This window comes from Mus pahari, chromosome 1 (genome assembly GCF_900095145.1).
Source record: "Mus pahari chromosome 1, PAHARI_EIJ_v1.1, whole genome shotgun sequence".
Taxonomy (NCBI): domain Eukaryota; kingdom Metazoa; phylum Chordata; class Mammalia; order Rodentia; family Muridae; genus Mus; species Mus pahari.
Window position 1 is genome coordinate 34251203 of NC_034590.1, and position 12986 is coordinate 34264188.

Below are 12986 nucleotides of genomic sequence, written 5' to 3' on the forward strand. Positions count from 1 at the left end.
ATATATATATATATATATATATATATATATATATATATATATATATCCTGATAAGTAGGTTTAATGTTACTTCAATGTACGTTCTCAAAGGTGACCTTCTGTTAAAACACAAATAATTCTTTGCTGAGAACGGCCACATCTTCCTTTTTCAGCTTTCCTCAGTTGCATATTGTTCAATGAGTATGGCGGAGTCCTTGTGAACATTTTCTCATCAAGTTTAGCTCAATTTTGGAGCTCAATTTTGGATGGTCAGGTTACTGAAACTTAATTGATGGAGCTTCTAATGTTATTCATAGAAACATTATTATAACAAAACTCCCTGGTCACCGGGCTCTTACATTTATTTTTGCTACTTCACTTTATTGTACCATGAACATTAGGTGTGAGAATATTTTGTGGATATATCTATTATGAACTTCCTACCTGTGATTGAGGAGGCTCATAGAAGTCTATGAAGGTGACAGGAGCTAAGACTCCTAGCAGTGGGGGATATGGACCCTGAAGTGATTACCTCCTATAGCCAGGCAGGACTCCCAGTAAAGAGATAATGAAACTATCTCACCATTAAAAACTTTGACCACAAAATTTTCCTATCTACAAGAAGTACAGGTACAAAGTTGTCACATTGACTGAGAGAATGACAAACCAATGCCTGGCCCAACATGAAATCTATCCCTTGGGCAAGAACCAAAACTTAACGCTATGAATGATACTTTGTCAGGAAACTAATATACAAGAATTGAGTATAACTGTTCTCTGAGAATCTCCACCCAGCAGCTGACAAAAACAGATGCAGTTATCCACAGCCAAACATGAGATGGAACTCAGGAAGTCTTGTGAAAAATTTGGAGGAAGTATTGAGAAATCTGGAGGTGATAGGGACACCAAAAGAACTTACAAGTACAAATAATGGGCAAGCTTCCAAAGGAGAAAGGCAATCAAAAGTCATATATAGCTATGATGGCTGTAAACCTCGTCAATTAACAGCATAGCACAATAACCTCAATTGTGCAGTGGTACCATACATAACCTTGTGGCATTTACTAACACTCTAATTGATTTTATGGCCTGTTCAGAGGGAAACAATGCCTAGTACTAGAAACATAGTTAATTACTTGGTGCTACTGAAGTTATGGATAATGGAGAATTGTCAACCACAAACTTATTAATCAAATATAACAACAAAATACTGTGTAATAGTTTAATACAACAATTTATAAGCATTTGTCTGAATATGCTAAGATAAATTTACTCTTCTCTATTCATAAAGAAACTACTCATTGTAAAAGATGATTATTTCAGAAAAACCATAGCCAGTCAAACTGTAGAGTTATATAACCCATTCTCCCTCTCTTCTTAATATCAACTTCTCAATTTATGGCTATGTAGGTATTCAAAGATGTATGGATCTCTAATGAAATCTTGGTCTCTTCTGAGGCCAAACATTACTGACTAAAACAAATTCTCCCTTCTCCAGCAATCCATCAAATGCCAATGATAACTAAAATAGGAGTGGGACTTCCTGAGGGTTCCTCCATCTAAGAGTTTGTCTGCCTTGATCTGTACAAGTGTTGTGTATGCAGATTTAACTGCTTAGAGCTCCTGTGCACAACTCTGATGTTATACCTACTACCTTTGGTTAATTTGATACATTTATATTCACCAAACTCACCAAAAAATGTAGGTTGGCTGGCCAGAAAAACTCAGCAATCTTAACTGCATGCCATGGAATTGCATGCCCAAAGCACTATACATGGATTTTTACCCGTGTATTCTAGCAATAAACTCAGAAGCTCATAATTTCAGAGGAATCATATTACCCACCAGGCCACCATCAGACACAGGCACATTTGACCTTAAAAGAAAAAAGAATAACCCATTGACTATAATTCAAGGACCACAATTATATTTGCTCTATATATTCCAGAAATCACTTTGTACCACAACACTGAAGATCATCATCTCTGAGATATTCCTAAAGTTTCAATGTTGATTCTCTGAAATCTTAGAAAATAGGAAAGTACCTGCATCATTCTGTTGTGAGTCACAGGAAGTAGAATAACTCTCCACTAAATTCTACATCACCTTCAAGAAAGACAAGTTTCTAACAAAATATTCTTTCATATTGTTACTTCCAGTAAGGTTGATTTTAGAATTTCTTACAATATTAAAGTAGAGAGTCCCCTATGGCTCTCATTTTTATATTTCATCTACTCCTTACCACCATGCTATGTTGAAGTGAACACTAAAGATAAGAACACTACAAAACCCATAGGTGAACTTTAATATTTTATCAACTCTTCTCAAGTATCATCATTTCGCAAATCATAGCCCTCAGCAAGGTAATAGAGGTTTAGTTATTCAAAATTACACATGAATCGTTCATGATAGAGTGTAATGTGAATGATAATCAGTAGTCTTATAGTATGATCAAGGAAATGAATTATGACAAACACTACAAACCTAGTCAGCTATCCACAGACAGTGAGATTACCAGTCTGGAAAACAACCTACAGTAGCCAATTACTGAACCAGTGTTATTTATAATCCCATTCTGAATATATATCTTTATATCCACAGATCAATGCAACGCTCACCATCAGCAAAACAAATTCATTTTGTAGCAGAAAGAGATCATTATAGTATGCCACTGGTCAAAATTCAGCTGACTTTGGTATGCCTAATATAACAGTTAAATTTAAAACCATCATCAGCATTCAAGCATCAGAGTATTTGGGAAGAGAAGGAAAATACTGTAAGTCCAAAGGAATTCTTGAACATAGAAGTTAGACATTAGATATACATAATTATATGTTGGTAATTATAAAATGCCTAACAATAAGCCTAGAATTTGAAATCAAAGAGGACACATATGAGAGTTGCTGTGGATGAAAGATGGAATATTATAAGTAATCATTAGATAATATATACATGTATGAATACATGAAAATACTTTAAAACTTCCTAAAATGTATACATTTAAGAATGTAATTTACATCTATTGGATGGAACACAGGGCCCCAATGGAGGAGCTAGAGAAAGTATCCAAGGAGCTGAAGGGGTCTGCAACCCTATAGGTGGAATAAAAATATGAACTAACCAGTACCCCAAGAGCTCATGTCTCTAGCTGCATATGTCTCAGATAATGGCCTAGTTGGCCATCACTGGGAAGAGAGGCCCCTTTGTCTTGCAAACTTTATATGCCCCAATACATGGGATCGCCGGGGCCAAGAATTGGGAGTGGGTGGGTAGGGGAGCAGGGTGGGGGAGGGTATAGGGGACTTTTGGGATAGCATTTGAAATGTAAATGAAGAAAATATTTAATAAAAACTTGAAAAAATGAAAAATAAAACAAAACAACAAAAAAACAAAAACAAAAAAGAATGTAATTTAATAGATTCACCTAACAAAAGGGGATAGTTCAACTAACATTTAGACCACCAAGTAAAATATGTAGTATTGGAAATGGGTTATTTTTTGATTCATTCATTAATGGAGTCATATAGACTTTAGAGCTATCACAGGTTACAGCCAAGGATATCTGCTACTTTATACAACATAATTGTGAGGCCTATTACTGGAAATGTAGCTTATTTTTGACATCATACACAGAGAAACTGAGCTGGTGAAAAATTAGAAGCTTTACTATATCTGACTAGAAATCCTGGTATTGGGAGATACTCTACACATAACTGGTAGAAAGAAGAAATCATCAGTACTATGCAGATACAAATGATGCAACCTACAGTAGTGATATACTTGTACAATACACTGGTGAACTAATTGTACAAAAGTCATTGGAGTAATCATTCAGTTTTATGAATTTATGATGCAATCCACAAAGCAGAACCAATACAGAACATTGTTATTGTGACAAAAAACAACCTGAGACTAGATGGGACAGGGGTCTTGTGGAAAACCTGTTATTTTACTAAAGGAATCTAGTATTAAAATGCTTCTCATAGATAAACATGCTTTTCAACAATCATTAACAAAGCTTCTACTTGTAGTACATAGGAAAAAAAAACATAAAGACTCACAACTATACAATAGGCTAACTTTGGAGCACTTGCTCCTAAATGAGATGTCTTAAGCAAACCTCCCAGTTTATGCCTCAACGATTTCTACAGAAAAAGGATGTGAGAAGACTGTCAGAGCCAAAGGTAGTGATTAACTCCAAAGAAACAGAATCTTCTAGACAAGTCCACCTGGTAAATTTGAACTCACAATGTCTCAGATAGCAAATAAAAGTTGCATGAGTTAAATTGCATTTCTTAATCCTCAAAGGCAAAGCAATAAACTTCCTCAAAAGTGGAACCTTTTCATTCAGTTCTTAAATCAAGACAACACTCTTTTAGAAACTGCTAGGTTTTCTGTGGCCAGTAACTACTAGGGAAGTAACCTATTAATAGCCCTAGAATTTCCAATGTACAATGTTGTGGCTTCAACAAATATCTGATTGTACTTTTTTCTATACTTTTAAACAGAATCTCCTCTCCTATGCACCCTTTGTAAAATAATCATCAATGTATGATACTTTAGATGTATTCTTATGTTTATTAAATGAGTCTCCAAAGCTGCAAAACACTCAAAGATTGCATAATGATAGCTACATAGAAAATAGGATATACAGTGTATGGGCAGAACAATGATGCAAACGTCTGAGCCATTACACTATATGTAATAATAGGACTTCTGATTTAACACTCTTAAAGCACTTGGAACACCAACTGTCATCTCTTCTGAGCAAGTGTCAGCTGATCTCAGGAGTTCAAAGCTAAGGACACACTGAATCAAATATAATCAATATTGAACACAGCATTTAATCTTAGCATCTATTATTTCTTCCTCTCATCACTATTGGATACACTAGCATGGACAGGAAGAACTAAGTTTTCCACAGAGAACCCCTTCATTTTACCAATAATTGCTTTAGTATATCTGATTCCTTTTTCTCTGCCCTACACAAGGCAAATGACAAAGGAAATCCTGTTCACCGATGCTACAGCTACTAATTAGTTGTATTTCCTGGGGTAGCAGGATGGCTCAGTTTTTCTACTGTGATATTAGTTCCAACTGTAGCCTACAACCCATGATACCTGAATACTGGTGAAGGTTCTAGTAATACAAATTATTCCCACCCATAATACTAGTTTTTACAAAAGAGAATGAAGAACTGATTAATAGAGAGACAAAACTACACTGAGCAGAGATAGACTCATCCTCACCTTCTCTTAAATTCGAGATGATTGTTTAAAGCCATATAATAGTTCATGAGAAAACTATTTGCTGTCTTCAGTTACTTTCTTCAGGAACTTCCCAAATTTGACTTCACTTACCACCCACTGCCTGGCTCCTCTGCTTATTCTTTCCTTTCCCTGATCCAGGAATCAATCTCACTTTACTGATAATCTTTGAAGGTTGGTGTAACTACATAAATCTGCTAAAGCCTTTACAACTTTACAATAAAAACAAAGAGTTCATTAAAAACCATGAAAACTCCATGCCTGCCTCATGACCTTTGCTTAGCACTTTTTTCCTTAAGTTGGTGGTGAACATTTTTTATCTGTCAGTCTCAGTCAAGTGGATATCAATTATTTCTTTCCTCATACCTAATACCCTCAGTAGTGCTTCTCCCACTCTTCTGTCTTCCAGTATCTAAAATCCATGGGGACTTTCCCTAGTATTGGAACAGTATTTATTATAGTTCATAAGAGATAATTAATCAGAAATTGATTATCATCTATGAAGTCTATGGATTATCATCCATGAAGACTATGTCCAAAAGGGGATATGAGGATATATTGCTCAGTTTCTTTGCTTCCACAGCTCAAACTCTAATCCAATCTGTCCCCATATCTAGTGAACACACAGGACAGGCAGTGAGTGTTCTTTGATTACTGAAGCTTTTCTGTAATTCTAGCAGTTTCAGTGTTGAACAGCCTTTGATGAACATTTACTCAGACACCTGAACATAATGAGGAGTAGTGTCTGCATATTGGCTCAGGGATTTTTCCATTTAACTTTAGCAAATGCAGGACTCAAGTTGGATCTTTAACTTTTTCTTCCATTCCAATCCTGTTACTATAAGATTCAAATGGGTTCCAGGTTTTTGGGTGTTATATGGTGGCAGGAAATTTAAAGCAATAGAGAAATTTGAAAAAGTTTCTCCTTCCCATCTACACATATTCTCAGCTGGCTCTATTTTGTTATTGTTAGTACATGGTCCAAAATTCCAAGTTGGAGTGATAAAGTGGTCAGAAATGGCAGCACTGTCCACATTGCCCTTTACAGTTTTATCTAGAGTGAAACTGCCTTTTGCCTCCCAAACCAGGAAGATATTTTTTTAATTGAGCTCCAGTCCCAGATACAAGTCTCCTCCCTGAATTTGACATGGGAACTCTTCACACAGCCATTGTCAAACCCACTGATCTATGGGAACACAATCATCCTGTTTCTTCTAGTTATTATGGATTCTAATTAACTGGAGATTCCACCTGTACTAAGCAATGTGAAAGCAATCTTCTCAGATGAGGGTGGCTGGAGTGATTGCTGGATAGTTAAGGCTACATACAAGTTCTTCTGCATGATTTTCAACCGGGTATATAACCTTGAGTATAGGACTTCTAAAATCTTGGATAAGAGTTGCTGGTATAAACCTCAAAGAAACTCTTTTACCTGGACCAAAGCAGCCAAACATTCATTGACAGAGAGTGTCTGTGCCTTTCTATTTGTAATAGTAGCTTCTGTTCATACGGGTCTCTTTTCTGCCCCATGTCATATTAAGCATCATCAAAAATCTAAAAGTTGTTGGGAATTTGTCTTTTATACAGCTCTGTGTATGCAGATGCTGACAATATCCAGACATTGGGCATTGTCATGAATATTGAAGAATCCCAATGTTTTACATAAAATGTTCTCCAATTATGTCTGATTGGTTAATAACAAGATGAAAAGCCAATGTATGGAGAGCATAGTTATGAAGGCTAGACTTTCAATTCCAGCCTGGGATCCCAGGGAGTGAACATTTACAATGAAATATTATAGTCTACCCCCTCAAAAAACAATGTTTATGGAGTTCAGAGATTAGACATTCAAGTATTGATTGCAATTTTATTTTGAAATGAATGCTATGACTTAACATGTTTTTCTTTCTCATATTTATATTAAAAGCTAATAAATACTATTTTAATTTTAAAAAAATGTCTCAAGGGATTACACCACACCAGTGGCCTTACATTTTGTGATTAATGTATTCAGTGACAATTAAAAAATCAAGATGTCTTATAAATACATATGAAAAGGGGAGATAAAGACTTCTGAGATGATTTTCCTTCCTGTACTTAAGAGACTAAACTTCCATAAATATGATGTTAAGGAGTTCCTCAGTAAAAAGTATAATACTATTACTAAAAGTTAACTCTTTATAATTCCCAATTAAAACTACTTCACATAGCATGATCAAAGATTATATATTATCATCAACTGTATAGCTTGCAGTCTTTACCTAATTCATTGTCTTTTAAGTTTTATTGTGGGCCCTAGAATGGATCTTCTATAAGACATGCTAATTGCTCTCCTTCATTACACCTTTTGTCAGATAAAAGTTTGTAACCCTCCTCTAATTTGCATTCTTTCTCTTTGTGTGCCTATTATATAAGCACTATCATTACATGGATCCCTATCTCTCCATACCTTACTTTTACTGTTAGTGCTATGAAAATCTATGATTCCAGACATTTGGGGTATGAAATTTTCCTCTGAGTACTGTCCATAATAAATTGCATCTATTTTCACATGTGACTCTTTGATGAGCCTCTACTATTCTACACTTGACCATATTCTCTGCCCCCGATTTCTTGCCTTCTCAAAATTCTCCACTGGACAAGAATTTTTCAGGGAATAAAACAACATATGACATGCAAAAGCTGACCAAAGATCTCTAATAAATATGATTGTAAAAGTGTTTGTGTACTCCAAAGGAGGTCCTAGACAAAGCAGTGTAGCACACTGTAGAGACTAGGGAAAATAGGTTAAAGAATGAAGACTAGTCACTAAGTGTAAAGTACAAATCAAAAAGAAAAACAAATTTTCACTGAGTAAATTTCCTCCTATAGAAATATGTACAGGCCTTTGAGAAAAAGTCACACTTTCCTCAAAGATGGGATGGGCAGTTAGAGAAGGAAAGGGAAGGAAAGGAAAGGGAGGGGGAGGAGAGGAGAGGGGAGGGGAGGAGAGGGGAAGAGGAAGAGGAAGAGGAAGAGGAAGAGGAAGAGAAAGAGAAAGAAAGAGAAAGAGAAAGAGAGAATGAGAGAGAGAAAGAGATAGAAAGAGAAAGAGAAAGAGAGATGAGAAGAGGAAAAACGAAAAGAGTAACATTGGTCATGTAGCAGTATCCACTTATCAAACAGTGGAACTTGGACTGGAATGTAGAATCTCTGAGACTCTTAATAGGAGAAGGATGGGAAAACAAAATGGAAATATTACAGTTTTTATTCTTAGATGGCAAAGCTCTGAATGCTCAGAGATTTACAATGTCATAGCAGATAACTATTCCTGACATAGCAGTTTTAAACAGAGTAGGGCAAGGAAGGAAGTATAAGAAACTAAAGTTCTCCTGTGTCAGTCAGTTTCAGATGGTTGGAGTGAAATCATAAAGATAAGCCATATTTATCTCATCCTTCTAAACTGGAATCCAATCCTGAGTTGTGAGTGACATGCCTAAAACAGAAGCAGTTGCATCATATGAGGAGCAAAGTTCTAGGAGATGAAACAGATACAAAATCATGCTCACAAAGACCATCTGATATAAGGCCACCAACACATATACAGCAGAGGACTTCCAGGTATGGGGGTAGTTTAGAGGTCAGGTGGGAAGGGGAATGGGGGTGGAGACATCCTCTTGGAGACAGGTTGGGGAGGAGGTATGGAATGTGGATGGGAGGTATGGAATGTGGTGGGATAAAATCTGTAGCATAAATAAATAAATAATTTCATATCTTGGGAGCAGTCCTCCTCTTCAGAATACATTGTAGTTAAGCCCTTTACTGCATCCTCAAAGCAGCTGAGAACTGGATTTCAGATTACAGACCACAAATATCCTTATGTATGTATTCATACTAGCTTTGGTTGTTTCTGATTGCCTTAGTTTGTGAATGAAATAAAGGATGAATTATGTACCAATCAGAAAAGAGACAGACAGACAAACAGGGAGTCAGACACCAATGAGAGGTAATCAAAAATCCAACCCTGTAGATCTTCATGAGATTTGTAGTTTCAGCCCGATCTCTTTCCTTACTATGTGCTCTAGAAAATCAAAGAAAGTTAACAGAGAAGGTAAGGGAAAATGAAATTTACCTTGGGCTCTGGATTCAATTAACAACAAATAAAAACAGCTTGGGGCAGCTGGGGCAGAGCATTTACCTTAACTCTGGCTATTTAGCAGAAAGCCTCATTTTCTGTCTGTGTCCTTTTGATTGTAACCATGTGCTGCCAAGTAGAGCATGCTGCTGATTCTACAATCTCCCTGTGTCAGATTTTCAGATACTATAATTATATTCATCAGTTATGACACTGATCAGACCTTTATTGACATTAGATTCCCCATCCCAATATTTTTGTATTAAATAAAGACATGGTGAGTTGTAGCCCTAATAAAGCAATATTACAAATTAGAATGTCATATTAGAATGTCAAATGCTAAAGAATTAAATTGAAAGGTATTTTAGAGAAAAAATTAAGATAAAATGAGGATAGAAAATATAAACAATAGAATGACTTTCAGACACAACAAGACTGACACACATATTATAGTCTCTGAGTTGCATAAAATGCTGTCAAGACAGCAATGTAGTCCCCCAAGTGTCAGGCTACAAAATCCATCAAACTCCTCCTTTCTGCCACAGCCTTCAGACACAGTGAGAAGGTCCCTCAGGAGCTGTCAAAATAATGGCATCCTGACATTTTTTTCAGCCTGCACTTGTCAAAGAAGCTATGCATGGTAGCACACTGCCTTTCCAGCCTCAGCAGGAGCTGCTCCACACGAACTGTCCACAGTGGTGACACCTGCCCTGCCTCAGCATACTGTCTTCCTGAGGTGTTGTCCATGGTGGCGATATCTTCTTTCCTGACTTTCGTGAAACACCACTGGAGGATCTGTCCCACAAGTGCTATCCATAGTGGCAGCACCTCATCTTTAGCCTCTCTCTTCCAAACTAGCACCCCCCACCCCCCAGAGATGGTGCTTCAGCAAAAGACAGAAGTGGCCAGGAAGGATTTCCCTTTAGACCCCGAGCAGGAGAAAGTCGGGGAAAAAAATCCATCAATCCCTGATTACAGAGTTTCACCATTCCCTGAGTTTTTCCCCCACCCAACACACACATGCACATACACACATACATACACACACACACACACACACACACACACACACACACACACACACACACACACACACACACACACACACACACACACACATGCAAATCTCTGAGTACGTGAGCAGGAACCCACTCCCCACCCCCATCTCTGAACAAAATCCCACCAAGCCCTGAGTTCCCAGGTTCAAGACTTAAAAATCCCATTAATTCTCAATCTATATATCTTTTCCCTGAAAAGCTACATTTCCTAAGGAATCTGATAGATGCACTGTCCTTTATCCAATTCTCTGCTGCCCATACCCAGGAGCAGAGGGCAGCCATCCCTGGATTAGTCACTCAATATCGTGGACTCACCAATAAAAATCTCTTTCATGAGATTTTCCTGCCTGGTATGATTTTCATTCGAAGAAGAAGAAAAGAATCAATGAAGAAAACAAAAGGAATGTGGCCGAGGCCCCTGAGCTCCTCAGCTCAGCTGGGGATACTCTACCCTGGGAGCTGCAAGGCCTCTGCTGAAGAGAATTTCTCTCAGAGTTATGTAGTTCCTGGGTTGCTGTCTCTCAGAATGTCCTCCCACAGGGACACTGACCCATCTCAGAGCTCTAAGGTTCCTGAACTCCTATGTCTCAGGATTAAGTTCTACTGGAAGCCTGTCACAACTCAAAGCTGTTTGTTTCCTAGGCCCACATATCTCAGGATGCCTTTCCATTGGGATACCTTTTCCTTTCATAGTTGCATGGTTTCTGGCTTCCAAGTCCCAGGAGAGGGGCTTTGTTTTTGTGAAGGACCAAGAGGATGGGGGCTGGGATTGTGAGGTAAATAAATAAATAAATGAAAAAAAAATCAAATATATATATATATATATATATATATATATATATATATATATATATATAATGTTTTGAAAATTCCTCCTATCTTTGAAGCACTATTCTTAGTTTCATGCATTCTTTCCTCTTTGTATGAAATGAATAAATTTAATGCTGCCTACATACACATAAATAACTGACATTGTACATGAGAATGTATAACCTCTCAGGGCAAATATAAATAAAGGAACCCCACTCTCTCAAACCAAGCAACATATTAATAGCTTAGATAAGAGTCCAACTTCATGAGTTCTTCTTCCATGGTGTGATACTGGCTGGATTAATGTGAAGGAAGTCATGTAGTCGTAGATGGGAATTCATGTGTTCACAAGTTTTATCATGCTCCTGAAGTACTCTAAATACTGGCAAAATGGAAATATCTACTATCTCTAGCTAAGTTGATAAAGTGTTTTAATGGACTAGAATTTACCAAGATATATAGGCTACCGGGCCAACAAAATCAGAGTTCTGTCTGTTAATTTCCCTCAGGTCCTGCCAGTACTTCCCTATACTAATATGCCTTCATTTTTGCATATAATTTATGAATAAATATAAGGTGCTTATATCTGCATGTCAAGAATTTTTGTGAATGAGCAAACTCCTCAGCCCTGAATTTTTTTTTTTCAAGGCAGGGTTTCTCTGTATAGCCCTGGCTGTCCTGGAACTCAGTTTGTAGACCAGGCTGGCCTCAAACTCAAAAATCAGCCTGCCTCTGCCTCCCAAGTGCTGGAATTAAAGGCGTGCACCACCACTGTCTGTTGAAATTTTTTATATAAAAAGAAAAGGTAACACACTAAATTTTATTCAAGAACCAAAAGGCTGCTCACTTTAAGTAAAATTCCAACCTCCAATCATATTCCACCATGTCCCTGAAGCATTAATCTGAGTTCCTGCTCAAGTTTCCATTTTAGCTTTCTTAATATTGGACTGAAATATTGAGAAATGCAAAATCATCTGTGCTGTTTTCCTGTGAGCCTCAGATATATAGTACAAATAGAGAATCATGGAGAACACTGATTCATGACCCAAGCCTCACACGGCCGAGGTATCTGCCAAAGGCCTGAAAATCATTCAATCTGTTTCCCAATAACCTGTTGTTTAAAATGTTCTACATAAAAAAGACAGAAAAGGCTCTGATGTCATTCAGCTTTATACTTCATCTATTTCTTATCATCACACTATATTGAAGTAAAAATTACAGACAACATCTCTAGGCATATTTCTTGGTATATCATCTTTCCTTAAGTGTCATCATTTTGCAACTATTAGCCCTGACCAGGGCATTAGAAGCTTTGTGGCTCCAAGGCACACCTGAACTGTTCGAATTTCTTTCTTGTCAGTAAAGTAGATTTATGTGATGGTAAAGGAGAGAATAGTGGTGCATATTGTACACCTGGCCAACTCTCTATAGAGAGTAAGGCTATCAATCTGGCAGGAGTTCTTACCACCATCATTTTTTGGAAAACGTATAATTTCTAGATGCATTTGTGGTGTCTATTGTTGTCCCAAGAAATTAGTGAAGACCTTATTTCAGCAAAATACTTCATTTTATAGCAGTTGAAGCTCAGTAAAAAATTCCACAACCATATAAAATGAAAAGAATAAAGGACTATGTTGTGTCCAATGGTGATAAAATTTTAAAAATTAAAAAGAAAGAAAACACATAGAACACAAAACTCAGAAAACATTGTGAATGAGGTGGACAAAGTGCAACATCCAAAGTAACAGGATGTCTGCT